Consider the following 20,353-nt stretch of genomic DNA (forward strand, 5'->3'; position numbering starts at 1 on the left):
TCTGAGCAACTCACCTACTTATTGCTAAAATATCGGTGTAATCATCGACTACATCGGCGAAGGAAAGAGACCTTTTCACGATACTTACTTTTCCTGTTTATACCTTTTGATGTGGTCTTCATGTAATCCCAACAAGCTAGTGTTCTGGCACTTCCCACTCTCCTATGGTCTAGTCACTTTTGTGTTAGTACCTACCAACCCGCCATCCCCACCCCTATCCCCCCCCCCAAAACACTCCTAACTCTGATATTGAAAGAGTCTGTGTAGCTTTACTATATTGCTATCATATATTCTCCATTTACCCGGTATCTCACTGGTTTATTTCTTGTGGTGGTGGTGTGCTGTTAAGTTAATGACTTCTACTCATACTAAGTTCTCTAGTGTGGTCTATGAATACTGTAGTGAAGGTTCCTTGATGTACATAGTAGATATCATGGCTTGTTGCTACCGTTATATGACCTGTGTGGTTTGGCCCCCCTTCTGTTTATTGGTTTACCTGACTGCTGCTTTAAAGGAGCTTAATTGCATTGTGAACAGCGGCGTTTCATCAAGTTAGTTGATGAGTATAACTGAAGTAGATATTTGCCTAAGTAGCTTTATTACCATACCTGGCCCTCTAAAACAGAGGGGAAAGTGGATACACAATGCATCCCTTCAAAAAAGTGTTGTATTTTTTTGGTTGAGGAAAATAAAGATCTTTCACCCATTAGTCCTTGCTGTTGGCATTTAGCATATAATATAATATAATATTACTGCTTTATGGATGTTTAGCAAATCTGAGTATATTGTTAGTGAGGGGTATTATGGAAGGAGACATTATAAAACTACCACCAGACCAGTTCTGTCTGGTCTGGAAATAAGTAAACTACTTTTTCCTGAAAAAAAGTGTATTTTATGTTGAATTTGGTATAAAATCTGGTGATACCATACATCAACATTTAAAATAAAGCTCACAAATGTAAAACTTAATTTGTTACTGGAGTTCACCAAAACTGTACAGGAATGATAATGTCATTAGGCAATAATAATAATAATAAATGAGACTTATATAGCGCCAAATCAGTAGACAAAAGTCACTGCTCAAGGCGCTTTACAAAGAAAGCAAAATAATTAACAAAAGAACAAGTGAAAAAAATGGTTCTAAGATCTTCATTGTTAGCGTCATTGTTAGTGAAAAAAATGGTTCTAAGATCTTCATTGTTAGCATCTGTAGATACACAGATTCATCACACTGTAACCCTGTGTTAAATTAAAAATTAGCCACATACAAATTTTAAACCTTCTCTGCTGGCAAATCACCAACATTAAGCATTGAAGATGATCCATGTTAATTTGTAACTTTTGCTTCCTTCCTTGACTTTTCAGAGAACTATTACTTCATTGGTTAATGCAGGAGGTTGGTGTTTCTATGGCAACATATCAAGCTCAGGAAATGCACTTTAGTCAAAAACTGTTTTGTCACTGTGGTTCATTAATGTCACTGTTACAGATGGTTAAAATGCAGGAGTCATAGTGATTTTGAAACAGTTACGAACAGACCATGCATACTCTGCATATATATGTAGCAATCAATGCAGAGTGTACTATTTTACCCATAGGACATAACGAATCTTAATAAGCTTTAACTCAAGACGAGGACATTTCCTTCCTCTTCCCCTCCCCCCTTTTGTCCTTTTGTTTTGGTCATACGTCAAGGAGAGCGATTAATTTCTGAAGTCGCCTTTTGGATTGTCCGGAAGTTGAACGATCTTAAGTATATATGGATAATTGCTGTGATGTATGATGTTATGTCTGAAGTTAAAAATTATGACCTTCCTCGGTTGCCGTGATAACATGAAGGGAATTCTTAAGGGAGGCGTAATATGGGGTGGGAATGAGGACACTCAAAGGAAATGCTACTTGATGTCAGTTCATGCCTCGTGTACCTTTGCATCGACTAGCAAACATACAAACATAGACTGCTACCTTCTGACTCTGACTGGGTATTAAATGTAAACGACGAGCCCCACGGAGAATTAATATAAGACAAAGCCGATAAACCTCTCGAGCGACTCCTCTCTTCATCCTATTCAAAATTGGTGTTTCGAAAACCCACATGAAATTTAAAAAAAAGGAAAAAAAAGGAGTAAAAACAAAGAGTTAAGCTGATGCAATGATTGAAAATGGAAACAACAAATACTTTTCCATTTTTGGGAGAACTTTTCTTTTCTGAACAGTGACAATGTTGAGTTTCTAATTTGAGCAATATGCACATTTTAATTTCATAACAACTTTTGTAGGGAAAGACTGAAAGCTTTCATCTCAAGTTCAGGTTGGTGTGTGTATGTGTTTGTCTGTGACACATGCTTTGGTCTGCGATAACTCAACATTGGAGTGATGGATATTTAAATTACCTGTTATATGTATTAATGTGAAGTTTGCCCTACTTTTTTTGGAACTGACCTTATCAATAATGAGGTTATAGGTCAAACGTAAAAATCTTAAAATTGCAATAACTCCGCAACCTTAAGTCAGATTGTAGCCAAACTTGGTAAACACTCGTTGGTTAATAACTGGTACATGTAGGCCTAAGATTTTTTTGGGCCATTTGAGCCCCCAAACTTCCTGGACCATATTTCAGCTGGGTGGGCCCAAATTTTATTTCCACCTCTAAAGCATGTTGGGACACATTCTTTGGGCCCAAATTTGTTTTGCTGAATATTTGTGGGACCATTTGAGCAATTTGCAATAACTCTACAACCTTAACTCAAATTGTATCAAAATGTGGAATGCAGCTGTTGGTTAATAGCTGGTACATGTGGGCTTAAATATTATGATATTGTGTGATGACATATAAAACTTTAATATTCCACTAAGTAAGGAACAGTAGTGCCTGTTGGGCTCTTGTTTCTTCTAAAAGAAACGTAGTACCTGTTGGGCTCTTGTTCTAAAAGTTTTCATGTTAGATAAAATATGTATGAACTTTGTGCTGGTCTTGCAAATTGTTAGCAATAAATTTTTCCCTGCATGGAACCAATCTGTTTCTTATTTCCTTCCTTACAAGGCGAAACAATGTCAGTACCCTGAAGATTCTGCATGTAGGAAATTTACAATGACCCCCTCCCCCCCACTCCCCATCCTGTCAGTCTCAAAAGTCTCATGTTCTCTCAACCTATGATACCTTTGTTAAACTCATGAGAAAGGTACATGGTGTGTTTTCATTAAATATTAAGTTTAAATATATAAATCTCACGTATAAATTTTTGATTTGTTAATGGCTATCCATTCAAGCCATGTTAAGCCACTGTCTATTATGTTAACATTTTGCAGAAAGCTTTGGTAAACTTTTGAAATTGTCTGTAATGTTTCATATCCATGTGAATTACAAAACAAGTATCCTACTTTAAGACCCCATACCAAAAGAGACTGGTTAAATCTGAAAGTAACTAAAGAAAATTTCTTGTGGGAAAAAAAGCCTCCAGAAACCCCGGAGAGAGCAAAATAAAGTAAAATAATAAAAAAAGAGAGAACAATTTAATTCAAAGTTGCATAAATTTATAAAACTAATAAACTTAGGTGTGCACACCCAGCCTGTAGTTGTAATCGAAAGAAACAAGAACCGTGTCAGTACCCTCAGTGTTATGAGGCTGACTAAAATATCTTAGGTTTTATTCTCGTTTGTCAATATATTGTCGATATAATGTGAACTCCATAGCTTTTATTTAGGTGGATAAATTGACGGTCGATAGTTTGCACATAGTTTAACTCAGATCCAGACATTATCACTAACAGTGTTAGTTCCTTTGGTTTGTCTGGAATGACCTTTGACATCATAGCTGTATATGATACACACACCGGTTCCGTAAACGTTTCCGTTGGGTTGCCATCTCAGCACGGTCGTTGATGTTGAGACAGAAGAAAGTGGCCGTTTAATTTAAAGCCATGCAAGTCAAATGTTTTCTATTGAATCTCGTTTCTCTCCTGAGTAGCTGAGGTTAATCGGTCCTTTTTATGGACTATATAACTTGTCCAGCCACTTTGATCGATGTTTCGATTGTTAAAGGTTTAAAGGGGGTCATTCGACTGATTATTAAATTAAAATTAATTTAAAAGTGGTATCAAAAGTTATAAAACTTGGACATATAGTAGCTGTGTTGAATAATCTACTGTACAACATACCAACATTAGTGTTGCCCTTTAAGCTACTGTACAGTTAATCATAGTCCGTTGTAAAATGTGTTATTATTCTCAGATGAGTGCTAATAGTTTTATGTGTATAGCTGCATAGAGACTTACCATAGGTGTCAGTCTCGCAATGCTGAATAATAAAGACCAATTTATAACTCGTGCCTACAATTTGTATAGCAGTATAGTCAAGATTTATACATGTTGTTTGTAATAATCAGGAAAAAAAAACAACAAGAAGGAATTCTGTTTTGTATATATTACAATAACTGTTGTATGTGTACATCTTTGCACATTTGTAACGATTTTGTCATATGGCGTAGCATTATGCTATGCTGTGCAATATTTTACTAATACTGACATAATTTTGAAAAGGCGCCTGAACTTTTGCACAATCCATGGGTTAGCCATTCGTTGGTAACAGATCTATGTCGTATACCAGTGAAATTCAAACGGCAAATTCTTAGAGATTTAATGCCTAGAGGGAAAGGTACTGCTGTAGCAATCGGTTATGGAACAAATCTACCACGTAAACCATTGATCATTGGATGAAAATGGCAATGATGGCAAACCCAAAAAGGCAAAACAGCATCGGTTAGTCATGTTTTTGTGGGTAATACAGAATGTTTTAAAGAAAGCAGGAGAAAGACACCGATAGCAATAGCAATCTGAGCAAATGTTGCCGTTTGGTTTATCCAGTCTCTCTGTACCAGATGAACATTTTCCGTAGGCATTTAAGCACAGAAACATTCACAGGTAAAATGCATCATAAATGTACACTTTATATTAAGTCTGTAGTATACTTTGAACACAAAATTTGGTTCAATTCTGGTTGCATGGAAAGGCAATGACATGGTTGGAAGCAGATAGTTCTAGTCCCCTTACATCTCACTATATTACGCCGATATTGTTAAGCCAATTTTCACTCCCTTTAATACATGTATGGCGGGCGCTTCCCTCTCGTCTTGACTATTCAGACTTCTTCTATCAATAATTTCACAGGAAAAAGGGTTAATGTTGATCTTTGTGAACTTTGTAAATATTTTTTTTTTTTTTTCTTACGTGTGCGTCCAAGGTCCTTTAATTAATCAGGTGTGAATGGTTAAAGAGCTGTGAAAATGTTTTCAGCAAACCTTGTTTCATCTCTTGAATTATATCCAATGATTTGTTGTTCCCGGTGGACTCAAACAATTTATTAGGGCTTGTGCTGTCGACTGTCGTGCATATTTGTCCTTTTAATGTTGCTCTCCAAAATATGCTGAAATTCATAGAGGGCGCTGTCTTATTGGTCCCTAGGTTCGCAAAACTTGAGAAGCTGTGCTGTTTGATTGCCAATCATAAACGGTACCACAAGTTTGATCACTAGTAGTACAATTTCTTTTGTAATTATAGAAGAACTTTTGAAAGCACCTTAGTCTGCGTTTTCTAAAGCACAGTTTTTCCCTGAGTGATATTAAATGCACAAGTGGAACCATAGATTTGTCAATCAACCAGGACGTCCGTCTGCAAGTTCATCAGGCGCGTTCGCAGCTTGTGAGCGCTTTCACAAGATCTTGTTTCTCTATTACAGAGATCGTTAAACTGCAGATTATGCACATTAGGACCATATGCTGTAAATGTATGGGAGTGAAAATTGGCTACACAGTATTGGCGTAATATAGTGAGATGTAAAGGACTGGAACTATCTGCTTCCAACCATGTCATTGTCTTTCCATGCAACCAGAATTGAACCAAATTTTGTGTTCAAAGTATACTACAGACTTAATATGCCTTCTACATTTATGATAGTTCCCTGTGTTAATATGTCGTAGAGCTCCATTGTGTCCTGACATTGCAAACACATACACATAATCTGGAACCCTCGTTCATGAGCAACCTAACAGCAGGACTTCACACTACAAGACCTCAATGGGCAAAGATGCATAGTATGTATGAAACCAATATAGATTCAATCTGAAAGGTGAACTCATTTGCATCATCAAAGTTGTCAAAGTTAATATTTCGTAAACCATTTTTTGTTTGTCTGAAAATGGAGAAGTGATTTATTTATAGAGTTTCAACAGAAGCCAGCCTTTGTGTGGTGGTGTAGGTCGTCTGTACAGAATGTGTGTTAATATCTTAGCTTGCACAATGATGTCTGTAAGTTCCCCTTCGGTTCGTTGATCACGGAACTATTGTGGATGTAATTATAACACTTCTTCTGACCCAGTTAGGAGATGTGTTGTTCTCTATCCACCCTAGAAGAATCGGTTGGAAATCCCCTCTGTACAGTGAGCAAACGATGTGAAAATCACGCAAATTAGGTTCGGAGAGATTTAGAATAGGGACACGATGATTGCATTTACAAGTTAGCAAGTATACAGTAGCAAGTATAGTATGGAGAGCTGGCCTAGAATTTCAAAATTTAACCCATTTGTTAAAAAAAATGCCAGTATAAAAGGAGGATAAAACTGTCTAAAATCATATTCCCACAGTGTGTATACTACTTGACTTAATATGAAAAGCACAAATTTCCTCTGTCATTTTACTGCAGGCAAACAGTGAACTCCACTTGCATATTAGCCAGTAAATTGCTGGAATTTTGAGGTCTAGCGAGGAGATTTTACAACTATCACTCCATAAAAGCTTAAACTGCGATATGATGTAATATTCATATCAGATAAGCCACTTGTGTCATACAGTGTTACTGATTTCAACATTTGGTTTCCCTCTGCAACATCTAAACAGAAGTCTTGTGGACTTTGTCAGTCAATTTTAGTCGAAATTTAGTCAACTATGGGTTCCACGAGATGGTTAAAATTGTTTTGCATCCGGTGAAAGTTATGTAGCGAGATTCGGCAATTCATTCAGCTAACAATTGTTGTAAAATTTCAAATGTGAAATTGTCAAAAGAATAAAGAACAGAAAAACACAAGCCACTGATGCTGTCATTTCAAAATGAGCCGACTATTAACAACTTTGTTTACAACGGGAATCTGATATGAGAGATATATGAGAATGAACCAGTGCAGAGTTCACAAGATACCAATGGGAAATGAAAAACCGATTTGGCTGCTTGAAAAGCTAAAGATGATGCCAGGTACGATTTGACATCTCAGCCAAACGTCATATGGGAAGGGGACACCACTTGGCCCTGACACCTCCTCTCCCCCCCCCCACACCCCCTTGTTAGCTATGAATTTGGTACTCAGTCCAAGAATTTTGGTCTTTCCCCACTGTTGTCAAGTAAAAATTTGACTTAAATGTTTATCTTAAGATCTTAGCACTTCCTCATGATTAGTGTCATAAGTGGAGTGTTAGCTCAGTGGTTAACGACGGTGCCTTTCAATCATATGGTCCCAAGTTCGAGTCACTCCAAGATTAATGTATGTCGTCCATTTACAGAGTTGTAGACAATTGACAATTCATAATCAAGGACGTTAAATATGAATCTAAGAGACTGACTTCGGTCAGCTTGCAGCTTTGATAAGCGATGGCTTCTTTGCGAGTTCTTGCTTGCAGGAAGATCTAAATTACATACGTACATACATACATACATTCATACATCATAAACCTTCATGTTTACTGGTGTTTTTGTGTTTTTACGAACACAAAAGGGTCATGTAAAGGTCTTTGAGTGCAGAGGTCGTTGCCTCATCTATGCCACCTTTACCTGCCGTTTGGGTGGTTGTGGTTCCTGTGGTTCAATGACATAAGTTTGGTCTTTTGCAGAGCTTGAACTGAGGCCAAACCTCTGGATTTAAGATGAGTTGAAGTTATTTCCCCAACTGATTGATTAGTATATTGGCCAGTTCATCATTTTTGGCAAATCATTGAGTAAACAATGTTCTTGGAAAACCAGATGTACCATAGGAAAACAAAACAAGTGCATTTTGGTTTTTTTGCAAAGACATAGTGATTCATTTCTGTGGAAAAGTTATATTTGAACTTTTCGAATGAAATCTGTGCGTCAAAAACCGATGTCAAACTACCTCAACATCTCGATGTATTTATACACACTCTCAAAAGTATTACTGTTGTTAGTATAGGGATCATCACATCATCTGTGCTCACAGAAATTCTTTCCATCTCTATTCTTAACATTTGATATGCACCCACCCCAAAAATCACTGAGATAGAGAGTAGGATTATTTCTGTTGACTGATGCCTACTGTATGTGTGATCTGATAACTGGATTTGTTGTAAAACAATACCAGAAATACCGATTAGTCTGTCAGAAAAAGAACTTGACATTTCTTAATTTAGAATTTTCATGCTATATGATGCAAATTCTTTTCGTGGTTCAGGGAGCTTACATATAGTAATACCCGACAATGACGTGAAATTTTTGCTGTCAATGAATCCTACAATAAATGAGCACGAGTGTTTTGTGGGATATTAAAAGCAGTAGATGCTTTAAATAGAAATGAAAAAATATATATTTTCTATTTCTGAAATAGCTTGAGAAATGTTCTTACTTGCAAAAGGCTTATTTCGGAATCTTGGATATAGTCTTCTCTGTGGTTCTTAAATTACTTCTTGTTCCTATTATTACATTTGAATAAGCCTGTCTCTTAAAAAGAAAGAGGGAAAAAAATGGAAATATAAAAGTATATGATTTTCTAGCCATGATGAGAGTAGTCTCCAAGAACTTAAAAAAAATAAAAAAATGCGACGACATTTGACGTAGAATATGACTTTGTCCGAGTTTCCCCAGATGGAAAAAAAAATCATTCTACATCAGTTTTAATGGAGATACATGCCCCCCCCCCCCCCCCATGTTAATATGTGCAAGTCAAGATTTTGAAAGTGACTACCTGTTGAGATCGGCCGTCCTTTGGGACCGGTTTTTCATCCAGCTTGGATGGATGTAAATGAGAGAAAGGTTCTAGTCGGGGGGGGGGGGGGGCTGGGGGGTTAATTACTCCTTTTGTGCAATTATGAACTGCCTCTTGTCTCGGAAGGTTTCACACTGGGTTATGGAACAAGATGGTACACTCAGCGTCTGAAAATGTAGCATGTGCACTGGAAGTACCTGTCAGACGTTGACCATGCCAGGATGCTCGTTCTCTGTTAATGTGCTTTTAAAAGGTCCTCCCTTTTAAGCCTCCAAACTTTGAGCATGCCTCAAAACTATTACAAATTGTTTCAAAAGTGTCAGTCTGAAAGTTGTTAATTGTTTTATGATGATTTTTTGATTATTGTCATCTTTAATGAGGGTAGTCTTGCTCAGTGCAGAAGCACTGCTAAATGCAGACATATATATTGAGAAAATATAATGAGAAAATTTTTATTGTACGTTGTGAACGTCTCGAGGAGAGGAAATGCCGTTTGAAGAATATATCTAGATGTGAAAATGTCTCTTCAAAGTTGAACGGGGAGTGTTCCACTTTTCTCTGATTTTCTAGCATATTTGAGTGGATTACAGTTGGCATTTAATCTGTAGTGCTAATCAATATATGTACTTTGAAGCTGAAACGAATTGAGTATTTGAACAAACAGCAATGCCAACCCAGCAATCTGTTTTCCCTTCTCGTTGTTTGAAGGAGAGGAAAAAGAGAGGTAAAATGGTTTCACTTGAAAAAGCTCCATTTTATTTCTTCCTTCTTTGGTTTGGTTGGTGAGTGGTATGCTTAAATATTTAATCTCCCTGATTCAGTGCTTGTACCCCTGGTGTGTATTGAGTAATTAAAGCACCCTGTTGGAATGTGTAAAAATGAAAAGTAAAAAAAAAAAAAAAAAAATCCAGTATAAAGCACTTCCCCACCACTTTCGTTTTTACAGTGCTCTGTATAGACCGAACACCGCTGTGAGTAACTCCTAAAATATTCTTCTTCATTACATATTGATGGTGACTTTATATGGGATGAGAAATTTGATCTTTTTTTGTGTAATCTTTTTCACTTTTTTCTTATTCTTGCAAAAGATGAGATTGATATTGCAGGTTAATAGCAGAACTATTTATTTTTTTTATGATCTTTTTTTTATTGAGAATTTGTCTAATGGTATGTTCTACAATGTACTAGTTCTGGGTTTCATTTCATTTATTTCTAGTATCGCACAATGTACACATGTCTGGAACAAAGCATCAAATAACCTGTTAGGATGCACAAGATACATTCATTTTGACAGGAAGTGACTATAATACCTTTGTAGGCGTGTCAAGTAGGCCACTCCCTTAAATCTAAACATAAACAGGTACATATTTATAAACAAACAAACAGACAAACAGTACCAAGAAAAAGAAAGAGCAATGCTGCTGCAAAGTAGGAAGGGGGGGGGGGGGATGTGGATTTAGTCAGTAAACCCTAAGCATCAAATAACCTGTTAGGATGCACAAGATACATTCATTTTGACAGGAAGTGACTATAATACCTTTGTAGGCGTGTCTAGTAGGCCACTCCCTTAAATGTAAACATAAACAGGTACATATTTATAAACAAACAAACAGACAAACAGTACCAAGAAAAAGAAAGAGCAATGCTGCTGCAAAGTAGGAAAGGGGGGGATGTGGATTTAGTCAGTAAACCCTAAGATAGTTTAAAATTGATTTTTGTGAAACATTTAAATCTTTTTGAAGATGACAGGCTTCTGTGTTTAGAGATAAGGAAAAAGTGACTTGAGCTACATATATCTGGACATGTAAATCGCATAATCACAATTTCTACCTGGCCTTGTGGCGTGCTTGGATTGGTTGGCCTGTAGAATCATATATGGTGATGTATTAGAAGGAGTTACATCATGGGAGCTCATAGGCGCCTGCTATATCCTTGGTAGCTTTCAGTATCCTATTGTTTGTGTTGTCACCTAGGGGGAGGGGATGGGGAGGGGGAATTTTCAGAGTACCAAGCTTGTATTACATGAAAGGGTTGACTTAGACATGACTATTTTTATTGCTGTATAATGTATACACAATAGTATGTAATCAGTATATATATATATATATATATATATATATATATATATATATATATATACCAACTAATTAGGATTTTCAATTTGTAGTGAGTTGAAAAATCCAGAACAATGTAAGAACTTCCAGCCTCCACCGGGATTCGAACCCGGGCATCCCACTTTTTAAGCGGACACCCTAGGCTATGGACGCTGATTATATGTCCAGAGGTTCGAAACCGGTAAGGAAGGTCGTAATTCCACTGTAGGCGTTTGTCACCTGTATCAAACAATACTAGTTCTGTTTTGGTGACATATTTGCCGTACTCTAGAGATCAAACATGATGCTAACCAACTCAAAATCATTTGTGATTGCTAAAGTTGGATCTCAAGAGATACTTTGAACAGACTTTGTTAATGAAATGGAAGTAAATGACAAAGGCAAATGAATATATATATATATTTGAAATTGTAGTGAGTTGGAAATCTATATATAAATATATGTTAATGTATATATATATATATGTATATTATATATATCTTTATATTATATATATATATATTATATATATATATCTTTATATTTTCTGTATCTACCCAGCCCATTATACTCATTTGAATAGAGAATACACAGATTGTATCCCAATGACATGCAACATATAGGATAAGAGGAAACAAATCCTAGATTCTCTCATAAACGGAATCCATGACGACGTGGACGCATCCTTCAAGTTAGACACAAGATGGAAAAGGAAGATAATTGCAATTTGCAGGCATTTCACTCCCACACACATTTATCTTTCGTTCTGCGAGTAGTCTTTATCTGAAATCTGTAAAGCTCGTCCGCCCTCTGTTGTCGTGAATGAGCTTGTACGTATTGCTTCTTAATCGTTCAGCACATTTCCGTAATGTTGGTAGTCTGCAGGGTCTATATAAAAGGTGACTAACCTATGAGCCACTCTCTTACATATATTCTGGATATGAAGAAGCTACAGCAATTATATAATATCCAATAATGCATATGCAATGTCTTGTCTTCTGTATGGTTTGAAGAATATTTTATCGGCCAAAAAATGTTCCTTTTGTGACAAACCATATCTCTTAGTACTTAGCTTTGTCCAGAAGCTGTGTTATATTTAAGAAAAGAAATAAAATATCTCCCTCACCCCATCCCCTTCCCCCTTTCCAAAATAAAGCATAAAAATGGCAAAACAAATAGGATAGGCCTTAAATTCTTCAAAATGGCTTAAAGACAATATAGAGACTAGACCACCTTTATGAGACTCTTTCTTTATTTGTGGATTCATAACAAATTTTTAACTTTGCACCAATGATTGGCTGCTGTCTGACTGATATGTATATATATTTACAAACACACACACACACGTTATCATCTATCAGAATGCCTACTGCACTATGATACCAAGCAAGCCACAGGAATTTAGTCCATTACTGCACTGCACACTGTTGCTGGCCTGTGTACGTCTGATAGCAGCAGTCCACAACTGTGTATTATAGCCCTATATGTTGGCAGATTAGCTGTGACCATTCCTCCCACAGGAGTTTACTTCTCTGTCACGTAGTTTGCCATTGCACATTTCTTTATTTTGATGGTTGTAGACATGGAAGGCACTTGCTACTATTTTTGCCTTCAATATTCAAGATATTCAATCGAGACCAGAATTATGTCAGTTTGTGTGTAAACAAACTGGTGGTAAGAAATATGCAAATATACCTTTAAACCCCCTGAATGAAAATGGAAACTGCCATCTTCCTGTGTACCCTTGAACAAAGACAAGGGAAAGAATGTACAGGTATTATGCATGTATCAGCTGCATACATTTTGACTGACACAGTGGCCTACGTGATCAAAGCCGTGTGTGCACACTTCATGGCTTATTTAGTGGTTACCATTCATTGGTAGCTTACTACTTGTGAGGTATAGGATTGTTTAGGTTTTGTGAAATACCGTAACACCTGTGGACCAGGAGGGATACTAAAAAATTTTTTGGGGATCACTCTTAAATTTGGAGCTGCCTGTAGCTACTGCATTTTCTGTGTGTTACCTGGGATTTTTTCATCAATGAACTGCTCTCGTTGGCTGTTTTCCAAGGTAGGAGTGGCCTTATTCATCATTAGGCAGTTTCTGTTCTGTCTCTCTTCGTGGAGAATTTCAGAGTGAGAGAGAGGCATTGACTGTTGTTGTCTGTATGGTCTGTCGTGATACTAATACTATGGTAGTGTGTAGAGATAATGTAGTCAAGGCAAGCAGCTACCGGCAGCCGGTGTAATTAACCAACACAGTGTACTCGTAGATCGCTCTGTACTACTACAGCTGATTTCAGATATAGTGAAAAAATTGAACAAAGCTTAGTCGCTGGGCGGTGTTCCGCGAATGTAGAATATCGGACTGACTTTTTTTTTTATAGGAATATGACAAGTCTCCTTCTTGGTAAGAAATTAAGACCTTTAAACGATGTTGCCTAAACCGACGTCGATCTTAAGTGTGTGTATCCTAAAAGTAAGTCGTGTTAGTCAGTATATCACATCCAATGTGGATTTCAGTCAAACTGATCTTGTTAGTTCGTTAAGCTGTATGAAGTGTTAATATGTCAATAATTTTTTTACGCACGTTTACTACGGGCAAGGCATAAATCGACCGAGATGACAGACATCTCAATGTGATTGATTCGTTGATAACATTTCAGGGGTCAGTTTAAAATATAGAATATTATGTCTAATAAGATTAAGGTTTGTTTTTGGTATTTATATTATTTTCAGTGAATCTTGATCATGAACATTTAATAATTCTTTCTGATGTATGCCATCACAGCTGACAGTGTTAGAAAAAGTTATAAAATTCAGTCACGTTTTGCCTGCAGTATTGCTGCTGTTATGCGTTATGATTTATGCTGCTGTATTGTAACTTGCTTTATGCTGCAGTATTTGCGTTATGCTGTTGTGTATGCTGCTGTATTGTAACTCATAATAACATGCCACTGAATGTTTTTATTTAGCCTTAAGCCTACCTTCCTACATAGCAAATCCTATGCAGTATTAACATCCATATAATTATACAATATTTGATTTTCACTTTGTCTTGTCCACAGCCATTTAAGTTTCAAAACAGTAAGAAAATTCAAAACGTCCTTTCAGTTCTTTAGCTTAACGTGGGTAGAGCTTGTGTGGTACTTTATGGGGAGGGAGAGGGGAACAATGTGTGTCTCTCTGTTAATAAAAGCCTTCTGCAATTGCTGGCAGATTTTTCTGTATTAAATTGCCGTGAAGGTGCCACATTGGGATGGCAATACAGCTTGTTCATGAATAGATGATAAGATAAAGGGGAAGCGGTAAGTTTAGCCATTTCCATCATTTTACTGTGTCTTAGAATTCCTTTTAGAGTTCTCACTCAGTCGAAAAGATGGAAGTATGATATGGTAGTAAGCTTTATCTGGAGGGAGGAAGCTCATCACATTGTGGAACAGCTATTAGGCCTATTAGTGTAAGGCTATAGAGCATTTTGCTGCCATGCCCACAATTTAGCCACAATATAGTAATATAAACAATTGCAGGGTCCGAAATTGACAAACGATTTGATTTGTAGTACTTGCTACTACTCTGTAGTTGTTTGAAAGTAGTTCATGTTTAGATTTTATCGAACATTACACAGTATTTCAATGGAGAGATGTGAGAAATTTTACACACCAAAATCCTATATGCACTGTTGCATGTTCTGATTGGTCAATCATGTTTGAACTCAGCAAATGAAAATGTGATATTTTGTACATATGTTCCACCTCACATATAAAACAACAACGAGGTAAATGAATCTGGAGGATTCATGTCAATTGGGTGCGCGCGTACCATGTATGGAGGGTCATGTGATGTGTTCCAGGGTGGTACTATACTGATATTTCTCTGTAGCAGTTCGAGAACAGTGTTAGTGACTTCGTGAAAGATTGGTCGGTTCGGACATGGGAAATAACGGCATAAGAAGGTACTGGTACTTCAGGCCTACGAAATAGTGCTAATATGCTAACGTTCAACCTTATTCTCTTGAATGAAGGCAGGCTTTCTACATAATCTTACTTATTAATACAGCCCTAGGGCAAGCTTTGTCTCATATGGCCTAACGTTATTAATACACGCTATAAGTTAATGTAGAAATGGGAAATGTTTAGTTCAGTGCAACCACGGAATTCTCCATGGAACAGAGCCTAATGCTGCTCGACGGGAATATAGCTATCACGTTAGGCTACAGGCACGGTTATTGCTAGGTAACGGGTGTCGTCTGCTGCTCTAAGCACGCAAACACATTTACGTACTAGTTGGGTGAAATAATCATGCGTAATAGGGAGAGTAGTATATTAGTACCACCCTGGAACACATCACATGACCCTCCATACATGGTACGCGCGTACGCCCGTATTTACTGTGTGATAGTTTCTCCAGATTCATTTACCTCGTTGTAAAACAAACCAAAAACAGCTGTTTCGGGGGATGATGATACCATGAAGCTACATTATAGAATCCAAGACAAAATAGCCGCTCTTCAAATTAGAGGCGACGACTGTTTCACTTGGAATCTTTTGGACTCATTTTGGTAAAATCCAATATAATCGGGTGTATTAGTTAGAAATATTCATTGCCTATCACATATAATTGTCTGGTTTTATCGTGAACTTCCCCTTTTAAGTTGGATTGTTGCTTAACTTGATATATACAGTTGTTGGTTAATAGCTGGTATGTGTAGGCCAACATTCTTTGGGACATCTGGACCCCCAAAAAAATATCCTGGCCCATTATTGGGCCGGGTGGGCCCAAACTTTATTTCCACCTCAAATGCATTTTGGGGCACATGCTTTGGGCTTGAATTTGTGGCACATATTTTTGGGACTATCTGGGCCCAAATTTTTGGGGGCCAAATATATTTTTGAGCCAATGTCTTTGGGCCACATATTTTGGGACCATTTAGGCGCAAAATTTAATCGGGCATTGCTGCTCTAGTTTTTAAACTTATTCATGCCTGCTGCATAGAAAATGAAGTCGATACAGCTTTGATACCAAAACATCCGTTCTGTGCTCTTGTAATGCCACTTTCTTCCAGACACATTTAAAGATGAACGATAGTAATTTTTCACCATCGACGAAAAAATACGATTTTATTCAAGAGTATTCTAGTTGGTTTCCATTTTACACATGTGAAAATTCAAGTCAATCCGATGTTGGGAAAGGCTTAAAAAAAATTCCTAAACTCGTTGATTTTTTAAACAAAAATTGGGCTTTTCGCGAAAAGCGATATGATGATCACGTGATCTACAGTGACATGTGACGTCATTATGATGATAACAACGTGAGCTCGGCGTAGTGTACTTCAGCAGTGTGCACTTAGTGTGTAAGTTTAGTTGCAACCTACTCTATATTGGACTCGACAAACAACGTAAACCACTAGCAAAATCCAAGAAATTGCGTTGTAGGGGGATGCAACAGAACGAATGTGGACTCTACAATAAGTTTTTTCAATTTTCCAAGCGGAAAAAGTAGTGAGAGATATCGGAAACTCTGGATACGATTTGTGAGGAGAACCAGGAAAGACTCCATCGCACCAGGAGTTTCTCATGGCAAGAATGTGACAGTTTGTTCTGCCCACTTCACAGAAGATGATTCTCGGGCCCAATTGAAATTTGCGTGTGGCAAGGTCACTAAAGTAATAAAAGTTTGAAAGATTGATGCTTTTATGCCGCGTTATTTATATATATCCCGATAAATGCAACAGTAAGTGTTGGAACTGGAAGACATGTCAGACGTGAACAACCTAATGACTATGTGAGGAGAGAATCCACGTGCAAATTTCAATTGGGGCATGGACGTCGCTTAGGCAGAGGTTTTTGGGGCAGAGATGTGTTCATACCCTCTAAACCACTTTAAATGTAATACGAATAGGCAGGGGCGGGATTTGAGTTGTGGAAGTGGGGGGCAAACCTGCCATCAAGACTATCTAAGCGGAGCGCCACCATCGGTTGGCGCGGAGCGTATAAGAAATTTTTTGGCTTTACAAACCCTCCAGATGGCCGGAAACGGCACTTCCCGAGTGCTCTAAGCTGCATGTACCCATCCTTGAAATATGGATCTCATGTCTGCAATTGTATCTAGATAGTTAATTATCGTGTAACAATTTGAAGAGGATTGATAGTATAACATATGGTCAGATGGTGATGTACAACTTTTGTTATACGTCAGTATCTAAGCGGAGCGCCATCATCGGTTGGCAAGGAGCGTCGAAATTTAAGCAAAAAGGAAATCCTACATCAGCAAATATGACACCTCTGGTAACAATAAATCACATATAGACAGTTCTTTCCCCCTAAAATTATTAGTATATTGTGCATTCTACCGATCAAGAATATGTTCAGCACCCATTTCGAAATTCTCCCCGCGGCCCCCACTTCTTGGAGCACTTGGCAAATATTGGGGGCTGAACATACCTTCACCCCCCCCCACTTTTATGCAAAACCAAACGTTTCATTCATCATCGAGAATAGATCCGAAAACGGAACTCAAAGCCACACATTACTTTATCGGCCCTACCGAAACTGCCGAGTGCTGTATACTGTAACAATGTATTTAATGTGTTACTGTGTTAGTGCCAATTTGTAATTTACATTATTCGATTTGCATGCATCATTCCAGGATTTCGAGCAGTAAAGAAATTACATCGGCATTGCCATTGCATATTGTTGAATTACACGGGGGGGGGGGGGGGGGTGTCATGTGTCAGTATATTGAATTTAATTATTGATATACCCAATATGCAAATTTGGCTTTCGTAAATCGTTTCTCAATTCAAATCTCAATCACAAATCAATTCCTGAAGCTAGCACTGTAGCACATCACATGCAGAATTGAATCGCTAGTTTGTTAGCTCCAGGATTCGTAACCTGTGCTGCGAACCATGTGCTAGCTCTAGCTCCAGTTATTCTGCATGCTTCATGCTACTATGTTAATCACAAATTCGACTTAGATTCGAATCAAATAGGCCTATTTTGATAGAGCTGTTGTGGGGGAATAATTTCGATTAGGGTTGTGCACATTTGTCTGCAAAAACGACAAAAAAAAACTAAGGTCTGGGAAAAAGTGGGGGGGCAAATGCCCCCTCTTGCCCCCCCCCCGTAATCCCGCCCATGCGAATAGGAAATGTGTATGCTCGAGCGAAACAAAACATCGTGTAAGTATTACTTACGGTAGCGCACACTGTCACTTATGTTTGCACAGTGTGAAAGTACCGTTTGCGGACCTACGTGAAGTTGGGCTAGAATACGATTCCTCCTGAAGCCCAAACCACGAGGCATGCATGTGAATAAACGCAATAGGCATTGCATGTAGTGAAAAAATTGTTCGAGCTCAGTAGACTAACAACTCGATTGAGTTCAAATACGGTTGTATTTCAAGCTCAATGAAACCTTTCTGTTGGATTTAATGACGCACGGAACAAGGAACGTTTATGTTTTACAATAGGCCTAGTGCATACAAGCGAATCTACTTTGTTTGGAACTTTGGATTTTCGTTCGGATGTTATACTAATCTACGTTTGAGACTATCATCACTATTGTTATTGTGCCAGTTTGACTGGTAAGTGAGCACATTCATACATCACTCTGTATAAAACCCGCCAAAAATGTGATCTTGAGATTTACGTTACTTTGGGTCAGCTTGCGAGTTACCTCTTCAGATATTGGGAAATCGTTGCGAAATCGCCGCAAATTTCGTAAAAAAAAAACTTGTAAACACGTGGTGAAGAAATCAAGAAACACTATGATATTCATTATCTATTTATGTCTTGAACATTACGCCGGAAAATAACAGTTATGCTGACACGAAATGCACGCACAGCTCCGTACTGAACAGTGCACAACAGAAAAGATCATCACAGTGACGTCATTCACTGACCTGAGGGCTGTTCAAGGTCGTTGCAGTGTTTGCAAATTCCTAAATTACGGAGGCGAAAAAACGATGTTTTAATTCCCTTTTTTATAACTTTCCGGTGTGCTATTTGGAAAATAAAAAAAATATGTTGCTTGGTAACATGTAAACTACATTATATATGAAAATGAGAGATTTTTTTTCTGTCACTATCGTTCTACTTTAACATGGCTGTGGTATATCCACAATTTGGGGCTTTTGCTGATGTATAAATTATATCCATGTAGGTTTTTGAGGAGAAAACATGTTTTTAATATGATCCTCCTGTTCCAGGTAACCTGTTCATTGCTAACAAGCAGGAGTTGAGGCAGAAATGATAGATGTGGGTGTCCAAATTTTTAAAGTGGGTGTCCTACCTTTTTCGGGCAACATGATGAAGAAGGCATCATTGGGATCACCATGCGATCGCCCCTCAAGGCAAGAGTCAAGGGGGCCCTTGGTGGGGGTTGTGGAGGCTAGCGGCTAGCTGCCTAAACCCCTGATAACAAATGGGAATTTTGAATAAGTTTTATGCTGTCGGGTGTGTCGTATTTAAAGTGAACCAGTAATGTTGGAACCTGTGTGTAGCCGAGTCTGTCAAAAGGCTGTGACAGTTCACTGTAGATATTTGCAAAAATAATATGACTGGCCAGTGGCCAGTCTTTCATGGTCTGATATCATCAATTGATAGTTCTTCCTTCCTAGCTTTCCAATTTTAAGTTATCTGAATGAAAGTACTGTACGTGAAATATCGGCTGATAATTACTCTCGTTGTTGTATTATTTATTGTGAATAATCACCTAAATGTCTATGAACCAAAGTTTGGTACTGTTACCGATTGACCCTTTGACTTTTTAACCTTTTAACCGATTGCACAACACTCTGTGGTGTATCTCCGAAAACTAGCGTGAGGTAGAAGAATGCATCCTTTAGTGATGACATCAAATCTAAACGTCCAAAGTAAAATCGGCCATGTTTTAATGAAGGGATTTCCTCTTTAGTCCAGACATCTGTCCAGACAGTTTGGTCAATCAGACTAAGCATTCGCCTCTGAGGGTATGTATACTCACGACCCTGGTCGGGAGTCCTCTGGACCCTTCATGTCTGAGGACATCATCCTTCAATGCGTAATCTGCCAATTTTTAATTCTTCTTTTTGAAGAGTACAGTTGCTTTAAAGGCACCAAAGGTTTTCCATCCTGTCACAGTTTGTTATAAATGGGTCTGGCACATGTATAATGCACTCCATGACTTGCTTCTCGATTACCGACAATATGTTAAATCTGTAATGGGTATCCCTCTCTTACACGGAGAGCTCCGTTCTTCTCGACTGCTTCTCGTCTCTTCGTAGTCGACAGTCA

The 20,353-nt window shown here is 37.8% G+C and overlaps 1 protein-coding gene across 3 annotated transcripts in view; it reads left to right on the forward strand.

The window, feature by feature from the left end:
* LOC139975148 (histone demethylase UTY-like) overlaps nt 1-20,353 on the forward strand; it is a 90,643-nt gene that overhangs the window by 22,835 nt on the left and 47,455 nt on the right. Inside the window, exon 1 of one of the 3 annotated variants that reach the window (XM_071982795.1) lies at nt 12,881-13,147. The exons of 1 other annotated variant lie outside the window; for it this stretch is intronic. The gene's annotated coding sequence lies outside the window, so the exon portion shown is untranslated. Of the gene's footprint in view, nt 1-12,880; nt 13,148-13,191; nt 13,487-20,353 lie in introns of those variants that run through there. One more of the 3 variants, XM_071982796.1, reaches the window with a different exon arrangement.

Source organism: Apostichopus japonicus, chromosome 10 (assembly GCF_037975245.1).
Source record: "Apostichopus japonicus isolate 1M-3 chromosome 10, ASM3797524v1, whole genome shotgun sequence".
NCBI classification, from domain to species: domain Eukaryota; kingdom Metazoa; phylum Echinodermata; class Holothuroidea; order Aspidochirotida; family Stichopodidae; genus Apostichopus; species Apostichopus japonicus.